Raw genomic sequence first — 13,808 nt, forward strand, 5'->3', positions numbered from 1 at the left:
TCCACGGTATCCTTAATACCGGCAAATTAGACTTCAAATTCCTGATTCCTCTTTTATTTCTGTTCACGAAACCAGTTTCACCTGGTTCACCTGGTTCATTCGCAAAAACACGCGAATCCCTACTTTGAGGTGAATTTATTGTATATCAATACACATGCGTACAACATGCTGTAAATATATGTATTGGCGTCATACGAAATTCACCTTAAAGTCGGGATCCGTATTTCTTGCTATTCCCTGAGAGACTGCGACACCTTCAGTGTTTATATACTTTGGTAATAAATAATATGGTCGACGTAAAAGTTTTATTCAAAATCAATCCAGCCAATTTTACCTATCTCAATTCCATCTGCTTGCCCGAAAAATGGTTAAACTTTGCTAGGAAGATAGCATTCTACAAAGACTCTACGTCCTCATGGATGAGGGAAAGATGGCCGTTTCTGCTGCAGAAATAAGCTGAAGCCTATTTGAGGAACGTTATGGCACAATTTTATTGATCGACTAATATTCTTTTCTTGTTCTCAGAACCCATTCACGAAACTTTTCTTTATTAAAAGCGAAAAAAAAGGCTGCAAAGAAACCATCAAGGACAATAATGTTGAAAGTTGAAAAGTCCCCTTTACATTGTAATTAAGGAACACAAATTTATATCGCTCGCTTCGCTCGCGGTTACTTATTGTCTTTTTTTTCTTCAATTTTACATGAATATAACGAAATAATTATTTACGAGCGTCGGCCGTCGACCGAGAGAAGTTGTAGAAGAAGAATAAATGAACGGAGCTGTTATTGGGACATCGACACCAAATGTAATTGTTAATTGAACACGTTAATACGGCTCTGCACAAATTAAGGAACTCTATTTAAGCCACGCAATACACCTACCGAGTGAAGCTTAATTTTCCTTTAAACTTTCGTTGCTCTAATTCTCGCGTATAGGTTTCTTCCGAGGCCGTTGAAAATGTCAATCGTCATCCACTGTGAATGACGGTTGGTTGTTTTCGGCAATGAAAGTATAAACCAGGTATGGTCTGTTCATACAAACCGGAGGACATGGCGATTTCATATAAAAAAACTCACCTCTCATGAGAGGTTTGTTTATATGAAATCGCCAAGTCCTCAGCTCCATACAAAGTTTGGCATTCGACCATACCTTGTGTTGACGTTCATTGGTTTTCGGCCTGTCAAAATTCATTTTTAACCATACGATGGAAGAATCAGTAATTCTTCGTTAAGTTTAGCGGTGAATTGTCAAAATTTTCACAATGAACTTCACCGGGCATCACTGTTCGCACTCCTATACAACCAGCCAGTGAAATGAAATTTTGACACAAAATGTATGGGCTATCTGTCAAAATTTTCAGCTCGTGTGGAAAAATGTATGAGAATTTCGTTTAACCGCCCTGTTTGTATATTAGACTTGAAAATGAGGCGAGTTGACGCAGTCTCAGAAAGAATTTCGCCCTTCCATTTTAAATTTCGATCGCACTTACGCCACGAATACGTTGAAGCGAAAAAAAAATGGCTGAAAGCACACAAATTTTCTGTTCAGTCTTCGCTTCGCGGCTATTTGCTAGTGGTACCAATAGACGCCAATACTTCGTGGGAAATTTTACGGCACTACATGCTAATAGTCGCCAATATAGACGGGTCCATCGACATGTATTGACTCACTATCTCCTTATCCTTATATTGGTAACTCTTGGTGTATTGTCTCTGCGTCTATTGTTGACTATTGACGTATATTTACTTCTTTTGGTGTCTCTATTGGTGACTTGGAGGCTGTTTAGACCCGTACGAAGTACTGGGGTCTTATGCGTTTACGCATACGTTTGTAACACGTCGAATTGGACTCCCTGAGTAAGGGGAAACCTATTGTGGTTGTCTAGAGATGCCAAATCAGTTAAAAAAAAAATGTCCGTCTGTCCGAGGGGTAATCACTGATTTACTAGCTCAGTAAATCACGGTAAATCACGGTAAATCAAGTAAATCAAAAATGAAGTTTCTACTAAATTTGAATCTATTTACTTCAATTTGTATTAGTTCATGAAATTTATCCTATATGTTTACGGCCACGATACTTCGAAATGTAATCCAGTGACAATTAAAAATTTTTCAAAAATTTTTCAAAATTTTTTGTGATTTACCGTGATTTACTTGATTTACTGATTTACTAGTGATTACCCCCTTGCGTCTGTCCGTCTGTCCGTCTGCACGATAACTTGAGCAAAACGCATCCGATTTTGAAAATTCTTTTTTTTCCCCGTTTGGTAATGTCAAAAGACAGGCTAAGTTCGAAGATGAGTGATTTTGGATCGACCCTTCCCGAGCTGTGGCCCAATAAGTGCTTTACGGTTTTTCGAAGATATCTCCGGACATTCAAACGTTACACTTGTAACTGATACGGCAAATAAGAGGTTTTTACAATACCGATCGACCCCTTGGTGTGAAACAGGCACAGGGCGGCAAGCAGTTTTTGCTTGTAGGTCGGCCACATTTCAACATATTTCGTCTGTTTTAGCTTTATTAGTTAGGTATTGACCGTACCAATCAGGGAAAAAAAAGTTTTTGAAATTATATGTTCTCCGGAGCGTGAGCTAGGTCTCTTGGAGTGAGCTCTTATCTGGCTACTCGGCCGTACAGTGAACGTGGAGTATTTTGTCAATATCTCGAATAAATTTTGACCGAATTTCATGATTTTTTTTTGTTTGAAAGGTATTAAAGAATGTCAATGTAAAGCGTCGGTGGCCATATTGGATTTTAATAAAATAGAAATATATTGGGAAAAATGGTACTTAGAGTGTTTCTGTTAACATGGAAATAATTTGTTATGTGTGTGGGGTGTTTCAGGCATTCCATATATGGACATCTATATATAACTATATACAGCTATATACAGGCATATAGAGCTATATAATAGCATATTCATCTGTGAAATGTTTATTTATAGGAAAATATAGGTAAATATAGCGGTATATAGCTGTTTAAATAGGAATTTATGAAAGTTGACTTCGTACAGGGCTGTCTATATTGCCTCCGGCAATTTATTTGTATATGCTAACAAGGCAAAGAAAGATAATGCAAGTGATTTTAAAGGGCGAATAGCTTTTCAGTAGAGAATGAAGTAAAAGAAATGAAGAGTTTCACAGTAAAGGCTTTTGATACGAATAGGTGTTTCGTACGGGTCGGCGTCAGCTATGTTTTTGTAGTATATTTCCTGAACATAAACGGTAGGGATGGTTACTTTTGTGGGATCGGTAAAAATTCTAGTGGCCAAGAGGTAAACCAAACGGCCACATGCAAACTTAATGCGATTTTTTGACAGAAATTTATAAGTTGGAAGATGAAAACACGTTTACAACCAAAATCAAATTAAAATAGTTATTTTCATGTGTCGGGGCCGAAAATGAGAGAGTTTTGAGATTTTTCTCGAGTTTTCAACCACTTACGTGAAAATAGTTGTTTGTGTATCTGCTTTGGACGATTGATTTTAGGCAATTTCGCGAGTTGTAGCCCACGAGAAAAATTCCCTAATTTTTTGTTCAAGGCATGAAACTTATTTGGAAACTTTTCTTCATTTCCATATCGGATGCTGGAATAGAAACATTGCCTAAAATATAGCGTCCACAAAAGATACGAAACTATTGGCCAAAGAAATTTCGATTTTTTCATGTTGAAAATTTTGTAAAATCTGGCCTCGACAAAACGTGATGACATACGAAACCTCGACCAGAATACTTTTTCATTTTCTTTTCTGTAGGTTAGATGAAATGTTGATTGCAGGTAAAAAAAAGGAAAAGGAATTTTTCTGCAGTGGTCCATTTCCGATACAACACAATCGATCACCCCTAAAACAGTCTATATTACCTGCGCACGTCATCCATTACAATAATACTCAGAGAGATAATTCTGCCAGCCAGGTTTCATGAAAATCCAACCGTTTTATCGTTGTTATGTTGGATTTGAAAACCATTCTTCTTGTCCGACGCTCCGAGAGAGCATTGCTTGAATTACATTCTAAAATCAATATGAAACATTCCGACTTGCCATCAAAAATTCATAGAAAAATATGGCAAACAAAGAAAACCCTCATTGGGTTGGCAAGTCTATAAATTTAAAAATAAACAAAATCAATCAACGATTTTTTTCAGTGACAAACGTGTTCTATGTGATTTATTTCGTTAAACACTTTATCAATAAATAATTCAATTATTTCTTTTTTCTTTCGCTCATGAATAAATAATGATCAGTCAAAAAAACCTTAAAGGGTAAATGTGACGCAAGTCCTCTATCTTACTTACAAAATAACTAATATCGCTGACGCAAACGTTTTATCAACAAATTTATCAATCCAAAAAATTTGTGAAAGAAAATTTTACAACAAGAAATTTGCGTCACAAGTGGCAGATGATTTGGTTTTCTTCCGTTTGAATTCTTTCAGTACATTTTTCAACCATTTTCCTAATAATATGTTCCTCAACATCTGCCACTTGTGACGCAAATTTTTTGGGTCAATTTTTGTTTATGAAACTTTTGCGTACGGCGCACAATGCGTCACCCTCAGCGATATCAGTTATTTTGTAAATAAGATATAGAACTTGCGTCACATTTACCCTTTAAGGGTTTTTAGCCCCGTACGAAGTACAAAGGGGCTTATAGGATTACGATGCCGTGTGTAATTGATGGAATTCGAAGCAGACGGTAAGGGCAAAGTGTTTGCCTATGTTCATAGATGACGAATCCGCAATAAAAATTTTGTCTGTCCGTCTGTCCGTCTGTCCGTCACGTCGATATCTTGAGTAAATCAAATCCGATTTCAAAAAAAAAAAATTTCCCTGAAAGATAGTCAAAATAGTGAGGCTAAGTTCGAAGATGGGCATATTCGGGTCGGCCCTTCGTGAGTTAGGGCCACCTAAGTGATTTAAGGTCTTTTGGTGATATTTATGGCAAAAAAAACGATGGAAATATAAATGACACGGCTAATGATAGGTATTGTCAATACCAATCCAGGAAAAACAAGTTTTTTAAAATCGGGTGAGTGGACCGTGAGTTAGGGCCTTAGAAGTGAAAAGCTACTAGGGCCCTATGTGTATTTTACATAGAACTCAAGTAAATTTAATCCGTTTTTCGTAATTTTTGTTTCATTTGGAAGGTAATCGAACGCCGAATAGAAAGTTGTTGAAAAAAAATTAAATTTGGGTCCTTGGACTAAGGCCACTACTAGGGCCCTAAGTGTATTTTACATATAACTCGAGTAAATTTCATCCGTTTTTCGTAATTTTTGTTTCATTTGAAAGATAATCGAACACCGAATAGAATGTTGTTGAAAAAAAATTAAATTTGGGTCCTCGGACTAAGGCCGCTACTAGGGCCCTATGTGTATTTTGAATATAACTCGAGCAAATTTCATCCGTTTTTCGTATTTTTTGTTTCATTTGGAAGGTAATCAAAGGCCGAATAGAATGTAGTTGAAAAAAAAATTAAATTTGGATCCTCGGACTGAGGCCGATACTAGGCCCTATGTGTATTTATACTAAATAAATTTAAATTTTAGGGCTATTTGAAATTTTTGTTTTATTTGAAAGGAACGTCGTACGGGGCTTCATAATTGCGCTATGCGCAATTTCTAAGATGTACACATTTCATAGTAATTTGACTTCAACTACGTTTACGGGTGCAATTGGTCTACGGTCAAAGTAGGGTGACAGACGCACTAGGGTCACGTACGAAATAGATATACGGGTTTGTACGGGGCTCAGTCGCAGCAGACGCTCCGACTGTTCTGATGGCTCGTTGTTTAATTTAGAAGGTAATCGAAGGCCGAATATAATGTAGTTGAAAAAAAATTAAATTTGGGTCCTCGGACTAAGGCCGGTACTAGGGCCCTATGTGTATTTATACTCAATAAATTAAAATTTTAGGGCGATTTGAAATTTTTGTTTTATTTGAAAGGAACGTCGTACGGGGCTTCGTAATTGCGCTATGCGCAAATTCTAAGATTTACACATTCCATAATAATTTTACTTTAACTACATTAACCGGCGCAATAGGCTTACGGTCAAAGTAGGGTGACAGACGCACTAGGGTCACGTACGCAATAGGTATACGGGTTTGTACGGGGCTCAGTCGCAGCAAACGCTCCGACTGTTCTGATGGCTCGTTTTTGACTGATATCACCACTTTTGTAAGTATGTCGTTTCGACAACATCAAAAAACCTTATGGAAGTTAAAAAAAAATTCTAGAGAAATCAGTCTGAATCCCACAATTTAGGAACCAACTTTGGTACACTTCATTTATATCGATGGATGGAAGTTAGGAAGTTTCAGAGGAATCATCTGTTATCCCCAATTCCAATTTAGAAACCAGCCTTGAAAAACCTCACTTATATCGAAAATAACCCAAATCCATAAAAAAACCGATGGAAGTTGGAGGGTGCCAGAGGAATCATCTGTCATCACAAAATTTAGGAACCAACATAGTGGAAGTTAATACTTAATGTTCCACACAATTTCCAACAAGAAATACATCCCACAACATTCACCACATTACCATCCATATCATGCAACAAAATATACAACACACAAACACATACAAATTGGCTTTTCTATGGCATTTGTATGGAGACTTTGGGGAACCCCAGCTCCCAAGATATGAGCATTTTCCAACTTTTGAAAATTCCATTCTTATTTTTGGGCCAATATTTGCCTATAACTAAGTAACTAACGTAGGCGATTTCAGTTATCTGAAAAAACGAAATTTTCATACAAAAATCAATATTTCGAAGTTCAATATCTCGGCCAATTTTGAAGCTGCAGTAACGTGTAATAGCTCGTTGAAATCGTATGGATTCCTAGATGCCAGATTTCTTAGTTTAGGGAGCATTGGGGCCAAGGGGTAGAAGTCAAAAAGTTGTTGCAAATATGCTCCACCGTCCCCAAAAAAAAATTAAAACACTTTTGGTAGTGGACCTGCGTCACGCCGGCCTTCTAACGTGCGGGCAATGCGATGCAATGCACCGATATTGGTAGAAAGAGTGGTGGAGCACATAGTGGGAAAAAAAACATTGGATGAATTCACGTCGTAAGTGCGGTAGATTGCTGAACTATCGAGGAGTAGAACGTCTGCTAATCACTCTTCCATTTGCAAAGTAAAAACAATTCTTCCGAACAACAAATGCTCCGAATTTATTAATTTTTTCGTTGTAGATTTGTTACTCTGGTTCCGATCTGGCTACAGTGTCGTTACTCACATTCAATCGACCGCAAACGCCATCTGTAGCCACCATTGCCACCATCGAACCCTTCACTCGTACAATAACACGATCGTTTTTGATTTCAAGAATCGTTCCATCAAAGCCCGAACTCTCAAGTTGTTTCCGGATCATGTCGCCAGTAGCTGGCACATCTTGAACAATATCTTCGAATACGGTTATCCTTTTCGTCTTGCCGGTAATTACGGCTCTCGCTGTGTAATCCATACGCAGGTCTTTTATGTGATCGTACCACGCCGATATACTTACCGTATTGTTTGGCGGTACACTGACCTCATAGGACATTTTGCACGTTTTGTCTTCGCCACTTTTCCAATTTTCGTTCGCACCAAATCCCACTTCGAAAGTGTTCTCAATTTCACCTTCAGCCAGAAATGGTATTCCCACTTTGCCCTTGACCTTAAAAGTAAACAGCGTGTGTGTGTTGTTTGAATCGAGGCTGTTTAATTTTACCTTACTTCAAAGCAGAATGAACCAAAATCCAATGAACCCAGACACATGTATGTCCATAGCCTGTAGCGGCAGTAAATCACGGACAAAAAACACCCTTTTTCCACTTTTGGTAAAAGTTCCCTAGCCAATAAAAGAATATTAAAATTAAAAACGACTGCGGTTTTAGACTATTGGGGCCAAGGACTATCTGGGCGTGTAAACAAAGCGTCGCTAAAAAATAGCGTATCAATAGGAATTGATGCTGAAGAGTGAAACAAACGCTTGGTACGGGTCTGGGATAACTTAATCAATATGATCCCCCAAACAGTCAACAATCAACAATTTAATCCTAAGCAACTGTAGAGCTAAGCTTATCTGTAGCATCTATAATCTGAAGACCATCAGGACGACCCTGCAGGAATTAAAGAATGAGCGAATGGACTAAATCAGCAAACACACTTTATTTCATTGCAAGAACACACACACGGCAAAATCAAATATAATTTACGGAATTAAACTGATGTTCACTTAATTCACTTCAACTTAGAATTATTTGGTCAGTTGATGAACTCAAACTCTTAATGAAATTCGATTAGAATTCTCCTAGATATCTTTCCAAAACAATAATTCAGCTCAAGTTACAAGTATTTTCACGGCAGAGGGACCTGAATAATCTAGTAGCCCTATGTTTTTCGCGAATTAAATTTTTCAACTTATGTCAGTGTTCATTTGAGTTCATTTTCATACAATGTATTAGGTCCCTCATTTGACGTTTCAATAATGAACCGCTCCTGCCAGGTTTACTTTTACTCTGCCGTGGTATTTTCAATTAAATTTCCTTTAAATTTGCTTCACATTACAAGGTAACGGTACCAATGAGCTCGATAGAAAAACTGGAAACACTGGAAAAACATGGACTCAAAAGAAGTAAATTGTGAAGCTAAACATAAATCGTAGAGCAAAAATTCGGAATATTTTCCTGTATGGGGACATGATTGACATGATGCTCGAAAAATATTCGGATGCTTGATAAAAACATTCTCTGTGGTCAAATGTGTCAGAATTAACAGATGAGTTTTCTTTAAGTATAGTTTCCACTTAAAAAGAGCACTCCGTTTAGCCTCCGTCTACATGACAGTTGTAAAATAGAACAAAAGAACTGTCACGCAAACGGAGTGGAAACTGAATTTATTTCAATTTTTTACTCCGTTTACGTGACAGTTCCTTTGTTCTATTTTACAACTGTCATGTAAACGGAGGCTAAACGGAGTGCTCTTTTTAAGTGGAAACTATACTTTAAGTAAAATAGTATATTTCAACATACCCCAATACACACAAGATGTGTGTGCGCGGGCGAGGCCCATTGCGAAAACACACATCGAGTGTGTATTGGGGTATTTTGAAAGAAATTTTTCTGTAATAGTGAGTGTGTTGGTGCTTTCCTTCCCAACCGTTACTTTCCTTCTCGACCGTTTACCTTCCCTACCGACCGATTCATATCATAGGTCACCAATACACTCTCACGTATACAGAAAAAGAAAGAATTGTTTTTCGTCTATGTTGGATGAACTCGTAAATTCGTGCAAATTGTCGCTCATTCCTCAGTACCGACCTCTGTTAATAATTGTTTCAATCACTGACGAGCGCATTGAGCTTAATTATGGTTATCCACATGTTTTGTAGTGTGGTGCACTACACCGATGTAAAATGTAATGTCAAATCGGCAAGAAATCGAAATGTTTGTTGTTTCGTTCAACGTAATTTAAAAACTCCGAAATTGTTCATTTGTTTCATTGGCGCCCTCGAAAAGTCACTCCGAAGGAAAAAGCAAGAACCACAGCTCTGTTCTTAGCATGAACAGAATAAATATTCGGAGGCTTATGCAAGTCCATTTCTTTCGTAACGACAGGAGTCATGATTTCGTGGTGTGAATAAAAACACTTGCAATCGTACAAGCAAACACATTTGAAAATTTGGAGGCTTTTTGACGTTTGAGAAATTAGTGTTCGTGCTGCAAGAACTCATTTCACGTATTAACATCCAATAGCGTGGCGCTTTAAAAAATCTAAAAAATTCGATCGTCAATCATCAAGTCGACAGTGCGTGGGATAACGCGCTCATTTCTACTTCGCATACGCAATTTGATTTTATTCCAAATTACTTCGCAAACAAAAGTAACTGCACTCACAATCCAACCGCACCACAACAGTGTCGGCACAGCAAATTCGTCATTCACATCCAATTTGTTATGGTTTCTGTTTTGCACATTTTTATTCACTAGACTTTTCACCGACTCTTCTTTGAACCATTTATCGATTAGTCCTGCACCATTCAATCGATGAATTATGTCCTCTATGGGTTCAACGAAAGGAAAATTCGATTTCAATCCAAAATACAATGGATATTTACCGAAAGGAATCTCACTTAACAAGTGATAAGCTTTTAAGCCCAACCGTTTCTGTGCTTCTATGAATACTTGAGCCTGGAAATTGAGCATGAAAACTGCTACAGAATTGTTAAATTCATTTAGTTCCAGTAAGAACTGATCCGGTGTCACCTCATGAATTTTTTCAAACCATCCCCATAAATTGGTCACTTTTTTCAATGACGTCACTAAAAAATCTTTGTCTCCGTTTTCATTTGCTAAAATTGGAACTGTGGATGTGTACAGTTCTTTCAGCGAATTAATTTGAGGTTGGTAAACTGGCCACGTCATGTAGCTTCGGAACACCGATAAAATACCGTTTACGACAATCAGCCCTGTGAAAGTCAAAGGTACAACGACGAAAATGTCGGCACGGCTAAGATTTCGATATCTGATGGCTGAATTGTCGTTCATTAAAAGGTTGATGACGTCGACGATGCATTGAAAAAACAAAATTTTCTTTTTGTTCAAATAGCCAGAAAGGATCAACAGAAATGACGAGGCCAAAATCAAAATGGAAGTGTACACGAGGAGATGCGTCCATGTGTCATTTTTCAAATACGTCACGAAATCAGAGTATGGCTGGGAATAAGGAACTAACGCTGCCACCATTGTTTGATGATGCGGATATAATCGTTTTGGCGAAAATTCTGTCATGATTTGTTTATATACGAATATGTCTGCTTCTGAAAATTTGAAATCAGAAAGATCTGCGTATGTCATTCCTTCCAGTTCAGCCGATGCATTGAAGAAACGACAAGCAATAACCCAAAACTCGACTTCATCAATAGTGGCGTTAACGTCGCTACTAAATAAAAATCGAAGTGGATTTTGGCGGTAATTCGGTCTTTTGTCGGTGAAATAAGTTCGGAGATGTTGGCTTCTTGTAACATTTATCAACTCGAATCCCATGAACGGATTGTATTTGAACACGTTGAAGACAGGTTCCTCATCCCCAACGCTGAAGTAAAATGCGCTGAAAATGTTCACAACGCCAATACTCCAGCTCCAACGGAATAGTTCGTCTACGACATCTAACGAATCGATGTGGTCAGTGAGAAACACGCCTATTCTTACCCTGGTACCGATATTGCGAATGGCCATAACTTGAGCTCGGATAACTTCCGAGTCATTTCCAATTTCTGAACGCTCTGCGACCACAATTAGAAATGTATTTTTACTGAACTTTGATGCTTCCTGTTCTGTGTCGTCAAAATTGCTTTCTGCAAAGTCGTCGTTAAAAACGTACACTGTCTGAGGTGTAACAGTGTTCACTCTGTTGTCGGATCTCGGTGACGACGAAGGAACAGGAAACCAATCGTCGAGCTCAGTTGACGATCCCATGAAAAACATGTTGTGATCGAAACCGTAAAAATCGTTTAATCGATTGATTAGATGTACACCGTCATGGCACCGAGCACACGTCGATAGAAGGGTAACAATTATAATTGGTGGTAGCATCACTGAATTCATGCTGTTGAACAGCATATCGAATAATATTGTTTGATAAACGTGAATGTTGTCACGGTACTTGTGACCGTCAAATGATTGACGCCTGACTGATTAATCAAATTGTTTTGTTGAATAAATAAAACCTATTGGTCTAAATAAATGACTAGTAGAGCCCGTGACCCCGAGGTCACGCCATAGAGGTAGACTACCGTCACGCTAGAAGAAGGAGATATCTGTTTCGGAGAGCGATTATGGTCTGACGGCAGATCGAACAACCCATTATCAGTTGTTCTATCGGCTCCATCTTCACTATTGATAACTTCCTATCTCCGTGAACTAGCGCTGAGTAACATAAAATCAGAGGAAATTGTGGTGGTATAGAACACGAAAGGAACTACGTTGTAGAAACACAAAGAGAAAACCACAAACATCTCAGAAAGCATACCGTGTAGTCACGGAAATCTCCAGTCAAGTGTCACAAAAAACTCGAATAGCTTTGAGTAAACGTATATTGCGAAATCTCTTCGGACGTTGAAAGATACAAGCTTAAACTTACCTTAGAATCGACGTCACCGACCCCACACACACACGCACACTGATATGTAAAAACCTACTCTCGAAACAGTGGTGGAAACACTTCGCTATTATAGGAACTCGTTCACGAACTAAAAATTCGTTACCCAAAGTGAAGATTTTGACATATTTTATATGAAAGATGTGTCAAAATTCTCACCAGAGAAACTTAACGAAGAGTTTCTGAACGATCTCTAGCTATAATCCAGTAGCCATGGACAGGGTTCGAAAAAATTTGATTTGATTTGGGAAAAAGTTGATGATCAACTTATGAGGTGTGATGTTCAAAGATGTTTTTTTGATTTTTTGTTTTTTATTACAATTGTTACAAGTTTCATATATGCAGAATGAGCACCAGCTGAATATCACCAGCTGGATCTACTAGCACACACTTATTGTATGATAAGCAATCAAAACACATTCTTAACAATGTGTTTACTTCATTCATACGTGTTATGTGCGCGTAAATGACGTTAACGTAGGAATGCACTGTGTGTAGGTTGTCTTTGGATTGTATACAATACAAAGTGTTTTTGTTTGTACACCAGCTGATCATATTCAGCTGGTGCTCATTCTGCACATAAGAAACTTTTAGCAATTGTATCATTTTAGACGAATTGAGTTGAAATTTCAATTAAAAAATTTTGATTTTTTTTGTTCGAAATCATGATGATCAACGAAAAAAAATCAAATTGATTTGATAATCACGCTTTTTTCTTTGATGATCAAGATTGATCTGATTTCCGAAAATTGATTTTGATTTTCGAACCCGAGAATTCAATTTCTGAAACCACAGAAGTTTTTTCAAATTTGTTGGACAACTCGGTTGGTCCAAAAATGTGGTCAAAGTGAAGAAATATTTTGAAACATCTACTTTTTCACTGTTTTTATCACATTTCAGATGGAAACAATGATTTTATATTTAGATAATGTTCTACAATATTGTTGACCGGAAAATTTTCTATTTTTCGAATGTCTGAAGGCATCTGATGGTTACAGGGTGGCCATCTGAACAATGGTTAGGTCAAGATTCCGTAGTAGTTAGCGATAGGAATTGCTTACAAGTTTCTACGAATACTTAAAGCTAGCGCTTCATCTCAAATTTCTTTCTTCCTTGCAACGCGATCTCATTTTTTGCAGTTCCTCCTATTCAGCGATGCTTTTTTTAGTTAGTTGTACAATGCATACCGATGTACATTTGGGACGATCATAATTATTTACATGTGAGACTTCCATACCTACAGTCTTACGTATTCAGAAGGTACAATTCACGATTGAATGCATCATTTTGCTTATCGTCGTTAGCTGAGAGACGACAATGCCAGTGGTTCACTGAGTCGTAAATTGTACAAAAAATTGTACGTGATTCTGGTCGTCCTAGATGTCTCCATGACTGACGTTGAACGGTGCCATCCAAGCGTACAACTTTCAGAACCTTGGGTCTAACGACATGCAATGTAGACCATTTGTGGTCGGAATTGAAGCTGAAGAGTGAAACAAACGTTTGATACGGTTTTTTGATAATTTACTCAAAATGGTGCCACAAACAGTCAACAATTGAAGCCACGAACACTGGTAAAATTAAGTGTCAAAAATTTTTAGCAAAAAACAAAGGTTATGTGGGTTATGTCGTCTGTGGATGAAATCGTCGTGGTTCG

Source organism: Bradysia coprophila, unplaced genomic scaffold (genome assembly GCF_014529535.1).
Source record: "Bradysia coprophila strain Holo2 unplaced genomic scaffold, BU_Bcop_v1 contig_89, whole genome shotgun sequence".
In the NCBI taxonomy this organism is placed as follows: Eukaryota; Metazoa; Arthropoda; class Insecta; order Diptera; family Sciaridae; genus Bradysia; species Bradysia coprophila.